Source organism: Phoenix dactylifera, chromosome 14 (assembly GCF_051530095.1).
Source record: "Phoenix dactylifera cultivar Ajwa chromosome 14, Ajwa_hap1_PhDact_Kaust_v1.1, whole genome shotgun sequence".
Taxonomy (NCBI): Eukaryota; Viridiplantae; Streptophyta; class Magnoliopsida; order Arecales; family Arecaceae; genus Phoenix; species Phoenix dactylifera.
In genome coordinates, this window is record NC_143203.1 from 3,909,180 (window position 1) to 3,921,320 (window position 12,141).

General features: G+C 39.1%; 1 non-coding gene across 1 annotated transcript; it reads left to right on the plus strand.

Annotated features, from left to right (window-relative positions):
- The first annotated feature begins 11,741 nt into the window (after nt 1-11,741).
- Nucleotides 11,742-11,847, plus strand: LOC148703722 (small nucleolar RNA R71). Its single transcript, XR_015982315.2, has one exon. It is a non-coding gene; the product is annotated as a small nucleolar RNA R71 (small nucleolar RNA).
- The last annotated feature ends 294 nt before the right edge of the window (nt 11,848-12,141 follow it).

Below are 12,141 nucleotides of genomic sequence, written 5' to 3' on the forward strand. Positions count from 1 at the left end.
TTTCTTGAAACTCTAAAGTGCCAGAGTCGACTCTGAACTTTCAGGAGTCGACTCGAGGACTATTCTTTTGAATCTTTCTTTGAATTTGCTCCTCCAACTTGAATCCTTTGAACTTGAAACTTGGACCATGAAGTATAACTTTTTTTCAACTTTTTGAGAGCTTTTGAGGCCCTCTTGTATTTTTCCAACTTGCTATGTTCCTTGCAAAACAAATTATCTTTCTACTTGCAACACAAACATTAGTAATTATACTTCAAGGTTTTGTGATCATCAAAATCAATCTTTAAATCAATCTTTGGATCATCAATCTCCTCCTTTTTGATGATGACAAAACTTAGAGTATGTGCAATATAAAATATATGGTGTTCTAGAACTAATGCATAGCTAAGTTGCATGAAGTAGAAAACATATATCTTTAAAATATACTTCATAATAATGCTTTAGATTTAATCAACTTAACATAATCAACACATAATGCATTATGAGCATATACTCAGATATTTCTCCTCCTTTTTGACAACATCAAAAAGGTTGCAAGATAATGAAACATTAAGCACAAAGCAGTAAATGATACTCAAATATTTCTTTTTCTTATTGTACTCTGATTTTCAGTCAATGCATGTCATAATAAGATTACTGAGCATAGATCAGAGCCAATTAAGATGATTTTAGAGCAAATTATAATGAGAGCACATCGAATGTGATTCCAAAGATAGTTTTCAAATTAAGTGTAGGTGGAACCTTTTTCAAGTTAATTCAAGGAGTATCAAGACTGATATTCAAAGAAGGCATGAATGGAAATCTAACCCCTGTTTTTTGAAAGATCTTTAATAACAATTATGAAAGCTTGTTCATTTAAGATCTTTTGCCCAATATATTAAATATATAGCAACATGAGAGCAATCTAATCAATTTTTTAGAGTATAATATCAAAACTTATATACTCGAAAAATATAACATCATGTTGGATCATTAATTCTTAATGACTTCAAAGTTCTTTTATGATATAAAAACATTGGGGCACAAAATACCGAAACATGAATTTGTTAGATGTATGCCTTAGAAGCCAATCTGGCTGACACATTGTTAATTCTAGAGACATAATTTTGTACTTGACTATTTATTATTGAATAAATAAAAGGCATCTTTTTATTTATATTGTTTATGTGTCTATGAATCGTCCAAGAATTAATAAGATGATGATGCATATTCTTAAGAGTTAAGAATTTGAGCCATGCATTATTGGTGATTAATTTCTGAATGCTCCTGATCAATGGATCATCACGAGGACGGTGATCGATCCGATCAGTGCACACATTGCTTTCCTTATGGATAGACGAGACTCGAGTCCACAATGTGGCGATACTGAAGTAATAGTGCAGGTGCTTGTTAAGAATAAGGGTACTGATGACCAAAATAAGAAGTCACTTGGATGTTTATCCACTCGTCAGTGACTTGCTTGATGTTGCAGTAGTATGACTGGTCCTTTGACCTGCGATGCTTCGGCTACTCACAGTGAGGTTATTGTAGTTTGACTGCACATATACATGGTCTCTAGCCATATGGGTTCATGCAGTGTAGATTGGCTGCAGTAGGTTCACTGTTGGAGTAGGGTATGCATCTATAAGGAATCTATCGACCTTGATAGATAAGGAGAGATCCTATGTGATTTATAAGACTGAGTTCGTAAGACCCCGGCCGGGGTAGATTGTATAGTGGAGAAAAAGTTTTCCACTCTTGAGCTTAAGTCGAATAAATCTTGACATATGACAGACGATGGGGTTTGACGAGTTGTCCATGACCTCCGTCCTGTAGGGATCCACGATAGTAGGACTGTATCACACGATAACTGCACCTAGAAGTTCATCATTCCATTCTGCTGGATAGCCACTACATGCTGCTAGGTGTCACTGGTGGATGGTGAGACTCACAGAAATTATTTCGATGATCGATAAACCCTAATGAGTAGAGTTGGAATCGTTCCGACCCATTGAAAGGTGTTTTCAATGACATTGTGATAGAGATCACAATATATCTCACTACCAGTCAAAATAGAACCTATGGGATCACACACACTAGAAGTATTGACCGATCCGATGGTTGAAAAGTGATTATGAATCATGAGTAATCAATTCGATTGATAATAAATTGAAGAAGGAACAATGGGAATAATTAATTGGACTTAAACACGAAACCTACTTGGAGTAGGATTCCTGGAGTCCTAATTGGATTAGGATTGGGAGTCCTACTTGGAGTAGGATTCCTACAATTCTAATTAGATTAGGATTTTGAATTCAATTTGGATTCCTACTTAGAATAGGATTTCTAGAAGTCCTAATTGGATTAGAACTTCGGATTCAAATTAGAGTCCTAATTGGATTAGGACTAAAATTGAATAAATCCTAATTGGATTAGGATTTCTTAAGTTCTAATTAATTATTAATCTAATGAATTAACAAGACTCCTAATTGGATTAGGATTGAAGAGTTCAATTGAGTCAAAATTGATTTAAGTTCTAATTGGATTAGGACTTACCTAGATTAGACCTAAAATTGGTTTACCCTTGGACTAAGCTTAATTAGATTAGGGCTTAGCCACATTAGGGCATCCCAATCCTCCTTAGAGGAGGATTAGGGCTAACCAAGAGGGAGGTGCTTGCGCCCCTCCCCTTTTTCCTCCTTGGTGCGGCAAGAAAAGAGGGGTCAGCACCCCTCTTGGAAATAAGTCAAGGGCTCCTAACTTGTAGGAGCCCTTCAAGCCTTTAAAAGGAGAAGTGGGCGGCACCCTAGGGCATTGATTGAAGCCCTATTCCTCTCCAACTCGTGGCCGCCCTCCTCCCTTTGGTCTTCAGCCGCAAGCAAGGAAGAACAAGAAGAAGGCCTTGGCGGCCTCCTCCCCTTCCCTTCCTTCTTCCAACGCGGGGAAAAGAAAAGGCTATGTCTAGCCTTTGGTTCTTCTTCAAAGATCCTTTCTTCTTCTTCCTCCTTCCAAGCATAATCAAGAGTTGATTAAAAGGGAAGAAATTAGTCATCAAAAGAAGTCTCTGCAAGGGAGCTAGCACCCTGGGGAGACAAGGAAACCTTGATCGGTCCTCTACTTCGTGTGGATACCCGTAGAGGCCGGACGTTTGTGCGGCTTCAAGCGAACCCTCTTCCAAAACCACGATCATCAGTTGCGGTGATCACCTACCCGTACAAAGGTGAAGATCTGATCTTTCTAATGTTTCAAAAGTATTTAATCCTTATCTAACTACGAACGATTTTTGAACAACGTTCATGCGATGAACGGTTGATCCCGCACATGCCTCTTCCGCTGCGTCTAAATTTTTAAAAAATTTTCTGCGGCTTGGGTGGGTTCTAACAGTGGTATCAGAGCCTAGGCATCGTAGATTAAGGTAAGGATTAATTATCTAAAGGCATCTTAGATCTGAAATTTAAAAGGTTATGCATGCTGAAAATTTTCTGCATGCAGATTTTTCAGGGGTGCTGATTTTTGCATGCTGATTTTTATGTGATAAAATGATGATTCTAATTGCATTGTTAATGAGATTACAAAGTTTAGAATCTTGATTAGCATGATCAGCAACCTATGTCATAACATAATCAATTAAGTTTCAGATCTGAAAAGTATAATTGCTGCATGTGGTGATGATCATAGGATTCAAACCCTTTTGGTATCAATTGTAAAGACCTACGATGTGATCTGCAATGTCATATAATTTTTTAGATGCTTGCATGCATCTTATTTGATGTTTTGAGAGGCCTGCGTGCCTCCTAAAAGGAAATGTAATTTATTATTATTTTTATTTTATATCTAGTTGTATTTCTGTGATGTGATGTGCGTCAACGATCAAGTCGAAGATAGTGCATGAGATGAACGGCGATCTGAGCGGTTGATGGCGATTGGATCAAGAGCTGATCAAGGATCGAATCAAGGAGGCTTGAACCAATTCAAGAGTTGAAGACCAGTTGATCGATTGACGTGCATGTGCTTGTAATATGACCTAATTAGAATCCATGATCATCACCTATTTAAAGTTTAGCTTTAATTATTGCTGCAATTATAACTGCCTGCGATGTGCCGTTTGCATGTGATGTGAATGAGAGCGGGGTAGATAGGTTTACATGTGATGTAGCAAACCCAATGAGACCTAAACTAAAACCTCCTCAATCAAGTCGAGAGTGAACCAACATGAGCGAGTCATATTAGATTAATTGATCTAATTGGTGTCTAGAAAAGCATGAAAGGTGATTACTTAATTAGGACCTTACTCTCTGAGTAAGAGGAGCCTCCCACCTGCTTACCTGGCCAATTAATCAATTACCTCTTATGAAGAGCTCAAGGTTGCAAACACTAAGACCTGATTAACCGATATTAAGTCCATAGATCTTCCACCGTAGTAGAGTTGCTAAGGTCTTTCTGATGTTAATTTGTCTCGGCTGGACACAGTGGGCAAGTTGCATCGAGGGGTTGGACCTCTCTATAGACATGAGATGTTGTAGGGTAAATGATCGGTTCTTTCAATTTTGAAAATAAACCACGCAATAGCACATATCCTGTAGGATAGTGATTACGGGTGTCGGTCCACAGGGATTGAAGAATAAGTTATTTTTTTTCTCTTAAAAGTAAATCAAGAAGAAGAATTTGCTAACTTGATTTAACTAAATTAATTCAAAGGGCATAAGCTAGAGTAAAAAGAATTTTAAGTTATCGATTAATGAGAGCTAAAAGTAAGATGAATGCAATAGTAGGAATATTTTATGGGAAGAGATGTTTAGGGTTAGAATCCATCGATGGATTTGTAAATATGATGCTTTCAATGATTTAGATGCATGTATGATCTGATTGCTCTTAACTACAAGTTAGGGCAATCATACAAAAAGTTGAAATCTAATCCACAGTATGAGTCATCTAAGCCTGGTACAAACCATCTTCTCTAAGGATAGGCATGGTCTGTCCTATTTAGCATGATTCATCTGATGATTAATTTCTCAAAGATAAATCTGGTAGTTGCATAACAATCTCCTCCAAACCACAGGTATTGAATTCGATTTTGATAAACTATATTAATTCATGCAGAGGCTTTCTACAAGATAAACGTCTTACCCAAATTAAACAAGACATTTCAAGATCATAATTTCATTAAATATGCAACTGTCTTACAATGCTAAAAATCAAAGAAATGCAACATAAATACTCATCCACGGCTTCATCAAACCCCTAAACCGAGGTTTAGCTGCTCATGGTGGCCGAAAGTCCTCCCATCTTCATAAAAAAATTACTCTTCACTCCCTTCCGCTCCCAGCCTCTCTCTCTTCTCTCTTTTTTTTTTTTAATTTCTTCTTCTCCTGAACAGAGCCTCCTCTGTTCTTCAAACCGTCCCTTCCTTTTCTCTCTTCTTCGTCTTCCTCTTATAGATCGTCGAAGACCAGCGATGGATCCCGAGAGAGGAGGAGGGCGTGATGCTGGGAATGATCTCGCGGAGGCTTGATTCCTGTTGCACGCGAGGGCGTGATGCTGGGAGAATGGCTGGATCTCAGGCGAAGATGGGGATGGAGCTCGAAACGGGTGCCGATCCGGAAGGAGCTGGGTTACCGGCTCGTTGAATGCAGTCGGCTGGGATCGTGGTGAAGGCTGAATCACAGGGATTGGAGCTGGGAATCGATGGGATCTCTTCTTGGAACGAATCCGGGTGAAGCTCGGGATGGCTGGAATGCTTGGAGGAAATGGCTGATTTCCGACTGCTGGGAGGTGGAACGGGTGGCGGATGGCACGCGGTTGATGCGGCTGGCACGGAGCTGATGCGGTGGTGCTGGATCTCGGCTGAAGACGCGGGATCGACGGGAGGCACGCGGACGTGGATACGGGTGATGGGAGGCTGGAAGTTGAGCTTTGAATAGCGGGTTGTTGGGGGAGATTGCATCGCGGATGGGAGGAATCCGTGGAGCAGGGGATGCGCTGGGGCGTGATGAACGGAGTGGGCTCGGACGGCTCGGATGCTTGGAGATGATTTGGGAAGGATGGGAATAGATGGGAGATGATCCGAAACAGGGGAAGAGAAGAGGAGAAGAATGATGCGGGCGATAAATATGGGCGTGAATGAATTTTATTATTTTTAGAAGGGTGGTTTTACGCACATGTGGAAGAAAGTATTCCACACATGTAACAAATTAGGATTAGTTCGTGAATGGGATGACTCGACCTGCACACACATTAGACTAAATCAGTATAGAAAATTAAACCAAACTTGAATTACCTCTAATAATTTATTAAAATGAAATGACGAGGAGAAACACATTTTCTTCTGTTAATATTTAAAATATGTGCATAACAATAATAATAAGTGCCATGTAAAATAGATAAATTTATACATTATTTAGCACTTATCACACCCCCAAACCTACATTTTGCTAGTCCTCGAGCAAAATAGAATTAGAAAAGAAAAACTCTAACTCACTTTCGCAGGCATCGCGATTGCACTTACCATATGCAACAAGGCTTTAAACCCCTAGGTTATCCTAGTGGACGAGTTATAGGCTCGTGAGAGTTTTCAGTAAAGATACCCACAAACTTCAATAAATCATTTATTATTATTATTTTTTATTTATTTATTTATTTATTTATTTTAGATCGATTGATCTATGAAGTGAAAATCGAATTCCAAATGCATACTAGTAAAGAATTTCAAAAACTCTCTCTTTTTTTTATTAAAATCTAATTTAAGATACATAAATGATGAAAATTTCAAAGCACACACGGTTTTATTTACTAAGTCAGCCCAAATCCTAGGTCAAAATGCAATTCAAGTTGAGGTCATTAAGTTTCCGTTAGGAAGTTGTAAGACTTATTTATACTGGAGTGCTCGGTGAAATTTGGACCGTATACAAGCTAAGGGTTCGGATCTCCAAAATATTGCAAAGATTAGTAGTTTCCGAGGATTGGTCGAAAGGACCTGCTCACTGATTCAAAATCATCTTATCTGCAGGATTTCGAGAGTTGTGGATGTTTACTTTAGTACCTCATGGGCTTTATTTGTAATATTCCAGTTTACTCGAATTTCTACAACGACGGCTTTCACACTATTGTCTTTTACAAGGTCAATACAAAGTTTTTTTTATATATATAATAAAAGATGTATAAATTGTGCACTTTTACTCTTGTGGTGATTTCTCCGTGTAACGAGCAATCAGTCGACAACTCTCACACCAGTTGGCACGAGGTGTCAGGTATCAAGACTTCCCTACGGACTTATGCTCGAAGTCCTCATCACAAGCCCACTTGACCTTTGACAATAGGTAGCCCTTTTCGATGTTCCTGACTAAATCCATTTTTATTGATGACTTTTTTTTTTGGATTAGATAAGTATGATTCATCAGGGTCCAAGGTTGCTACTATACTGTCAACATAATGTCGAGCCTAGACCTTAGAAGAGTCGGCCAGTGTGTAGTGAAATTCCAAAGTATTAATTAGCTTACAACTCCCTAAGAGAGACTTAATAAAAAGAACTTAAATTTGTATTACTTCCGACTAGTCATTGGGCTTTTTAGATTTTATATACCTTGTGTATTTATCATTCTCGCATAAATGTATAGAAATTAGGTCTTAAAAATAAAAACTTTTTTTTAATTTTTAAATTTCTTATTATTATTATTTTATGAACACAATTTTTTTTTTTTAATGAAAATCAAGATGAATACCCCCAAACCTAAACCTGACATTGTGAAGTGAAAACAAATGCAAGAGATGCAAACAAAACCAAAAATGCTTAAAAATACTTAAACATAACCCCCAAACCTAAACCTAACATTGTCCTCAATGTTAAAAAAAATCTAAGAGAATTGGGTTGCCTCCCAACAATTGCTAAGTTTATTGTCTTCAGCCAGACACAGTGCATCCTTAATTATTTTGATAAACAGGGTTCGTCAAATTAAGGGATTCGATCAATTGCCCATCGGTAACACAGTCCACATAAGGTTTTAACCTTTGACCATTGACTTTTAAAACATGTCCACCATTGAGGTGTTGAATCTCTACTACACCATAAGGAAAAACCTTTTTCACTACGAATGGTCCAACCCACCTAGAGCGAAGTTTACTCAGGAAGAGTCGCAACTTTGAATTGAATAGCCAAACCTTTTGACCAGGTTCGAAGGACTTACGGTTAATATTTTTATCATGAAAAGCCTTAGTCCTTGCTTTATAAATTTTAGCATTTTCATAGGCCTCATTGCGCAACTCTTCAAGTTCACTTAGTTGGAGTTTTCGGTTAGGACCAGCTGCTGCCATGTCTAAGTTAAATTTTTTGATAGCCTAGAAAGCTCTATGTTCAAGTTCTACCGGTAAGTAACAAGCTTTTCCAAAAACTAATCGGTATGGAGATATGCCAATAGGAGTTTTGTAGGTAGTACGATAGACCCAGAGTGCATCATTTATCCTTTGAGACCAATCTTTTCTATCGGGACGTACCATTTTTTCTAAGATGTGTTTTAACTCCCTATTGGACACCTCAACTTGTGCATTCGTTTGGGGATGGTATGGGGTAGCAACTTTGTGGGTGATGTTATATTTGCGAACCAAAGCCTCAAAAGATCGGTTGCAAAAATGAGATCCCCCATCACTGATGATGGCTCGGGGTGTTCCAAAACGACAAAAGATGTTTTCATGTAAAAATTTAATCACAACCTTGTGGTCATTAGTTTTAGTGGCGACAGCTTCTACCCATTTTGAAACATAATCAACCCCTACAAGAATATATTTGAAACCAAAGGATGGTGGGAAAGGGCCCATGAAGTCAATGCCCCATACATCAAAGATTTCTACAATTAAAATAGGATTGAGAGGCATCATATCTCTACGGGAGATGGTACCCATCCGTTGGCACCGTTCACAAGTTTGGGAAAAGTTATAGGCATCTTTGAAAAGTATGGGCCAATAAAATCCACTCTGTAAAACTTTTGCTGCAGTTTTTCTACCCCCAAAATATCCCCCACAAGCTTGTGAATGGCAGAATGAAAGAATACTTTGAAATTCGCATTCGGGGACACATCGACGGATTACTTGATCGGGACAATACTTGAATAGATCGGGATCATCCCAATAATAGAACTTTACTTGTGAGAAGAATCGGTTCTTGTCTTGAGTTGACCAATCATCAGGAATTCGTCCTATGGCAAGGTAATTTACTATGTTTGCAAACCATGGCGTTTTCATTCCTTGTACCCCAAATAATTGTTCATCTGGAAAAGCATCATGTAAGGGTGAGGTATTCTTAGAGGGCTCAAGAAGAATTCTAGATAAGTGGTCTGCTACGACATTTGCAGTTCCTTTCTTGTCACGAATTTCTAGGTCAAATTCTTGTGGTAAAAGAATCCATCGAATCAGACGGGGTTTGGTGTCCTTCTTTGCAAGAAGGTGTCGAAGGGCAGCATGATCAGTGAATACGGTAAACTTGGATCCTAATAGGTAAGATCGAAACTTGTCTAGCGCGAATACTACAGCTAGCAATTCTTTCTCAGTGGTGGTGTAGTTCAATTGTGCATCTGAGAGTGCTTTACTAGCGTAGTAGATGACATGAGGTACCTTATCTAGCCGTTGCCCTAAAACTACCCTAATGGCATAATCGGATGCGTCACACATCAGTTCAAATGGAAGGGTCCAATTAGGGGGCCGTATGATAGGTGCAGTGGTTAATTTCAAGCGAAGATTTTTAAATGCCTCCTCGCATGCTTTATCAAAGACAAAGGGAGTGTCCTTAGCAAGAAGATTGCACAAGGGTTTGGAAATCTTGCTGAAATCCTGAATGAAGCGACGGTAGAAACCAGCATGGTCAAGGAATGATCGGATTTGTTTCACAATTTTGGGTGGAGGAAGATTGGAAATAAGATCGACTTTGGCTTTATCTACTTCAATGCCCCTCTTGGACACGACGTGTCCTAAAACTATGCCTTCTTGAACCATGAAATGGCTCTTTTCCCAACTTAATACTAGGTTGGTCTCCTTACATCTTTTCAAAACTAAGGTCAAATTGTCCAGACAATCGTCAAAAGATAGGCCAAAAACTGAGAAATCATCAATGAACACTTCTAGAAAGTTTTCCACCATATTTGAAAAAATGGCCATCATGCATCGTTGAAAAGTTGCGGGTGCATTGCATAGTCCAAAAGGCATTCTTCTATATGCAAATATCCCAAATGGGCAAGTAAAAGTGGTTTTGTCTTGATCGTCCGGGTAAACTGGTACTTGATTATATCCAGAATAACCATCTAAGAAGCAGTAGAAACCTTGACCAGCCAACCGTTCCAAAATTTGATCTATGAAAGGTAGAGGAAAATGGTCTTTCCTAGTCATCGAATTAAGTTTTCTGTAGTCAATACACACGCGCCAACCCGTGGTTGTGCGTGTTTGTATCAATTCTCCTTCCGTATTTTCAACCGCAGTGATACCTGATTTCTTGGGTACCACTTGTGTCGGACTCACCCACTTACTATCAAAAATTGGATAAATAATTCCGGCATCTAATAACTTCACCACTTCGTTCTTGACTACCTCCTTCATGTTAGGATTGAGTCTTCTTTGCATTTCTCGGGTGGGCTTTGCATCATCTTCGAGATGAATTCGATGCATGCAAACAGAGGGGTCAACCCCTTTCAAATCGGCTACAAACCATCCTATGGCATGTTTATTCTCTTCTAGCACCCTTAAAAGTTTACCCTCCTGTTCAGTAGATAAGTTGGCTGCGATGATTACAGGGAGGCTATCTTCTAGTCCTAGAAAGGCATACTTAAGATTTGTTGGAAGTGGCTTCAACTCAAGTTTAGGTGGAGAATCAATGGAAGGACAAAGTGGTGTGCTAGCAATGGGGGGAAGGGGTTCAGGTCGGATCTTCAAAGGAAGGGAACTCATAGGAGATTGACTATCGAGTAAGATGTTAACTTCTTCTACGGCCTTATCTATATCAAAGTTGTCAATGTCAAAATAGGCCAAACATGCCTCTAAGGGGTCATTTGCTAAGATATAGGGAAGGGCGTTATCTACAAGATCATCCATTTCGTCAATTAGGCAACACTCGTCTTCCCTCACATGTTGGTCAGCGGCATGAAACACATTTAACTTAATTTTCATGTTCCCAAATGATATATCCATTGCCCCAGTTCTACAGTTGATACATGCATTGGCTGTCGCTAAAAAGGGACGACCAAGAATCACAGGGATTTATTTTTTTAGGTTGGGCAGTATTCGAAGCTTGCTGCCTCCAAGAAAAATTTGGATGATTCCGCCATCCCGGGTTATATGTATTGGAAAATGGGTCATTATCCGGTCTGGGCTGTGTTTGGGCAGCATTGATGTGTTCTTGCACGAGTTCGAAAAATTGGGGTGCTGAGGGGCACTCATGAATAGGGTGCGATGGGCTAGAACAGATAGCACACACTTGTGCTTGGGAAGAGCTAACGATATGTCCTCCTATCATCAATTGATCAATCTTATGGGACAATGCATCTACCTTGCTAGACAGGTCCATGGAATGATTTATTTCACAAATGGTCCCTTTTCTTTGAGAACTCGGGGTTGCTTGACGAGAACAGGAAGCATGATGGAGGGAGTTTTCATTAAGATTTTCAAATAATTGCCATGCTTTATGCTCATTTTGAAGCATGAATGTCCCCCCGCATGCGGCATCAATCATCTGACGGTTTCGTTCAGTCAATCCGTCATAGAAACATTGCACTAGCTGCCACTTAGGTATTTGATGATGAGGGCATTTACGGATTAGGTCCCGAAATCTCTCCCAAGTTTCATAAAATTCTTCTCCCTCGGTTTGGGAGAAGCTTGTAATGGCACGTCTAAACTGGTTCGTTCTTCCTATGGAAAAGTATTTTTTAAGGAATTCTTGTTGCATTTGATCCTAAGAACGAATCGAGTTAGCTTCTAAAGAATTCAGCCATTGTTTGGCTCTATCTTTAAGGGAGAAAGGAAATAATCTAAGTTTTAGAGCATCATCAGTGAAGTTCTGAATCTTGACAGTGGTGCAAATCTCAAGGAATTCATCTAGGTGTTTATATGGTTCTTCGTTGATGAGCCCATAAAAAGATGGGAGCATTTGGATCACACTAGATTTTATTTCATATTGTACAGCTGCTACCT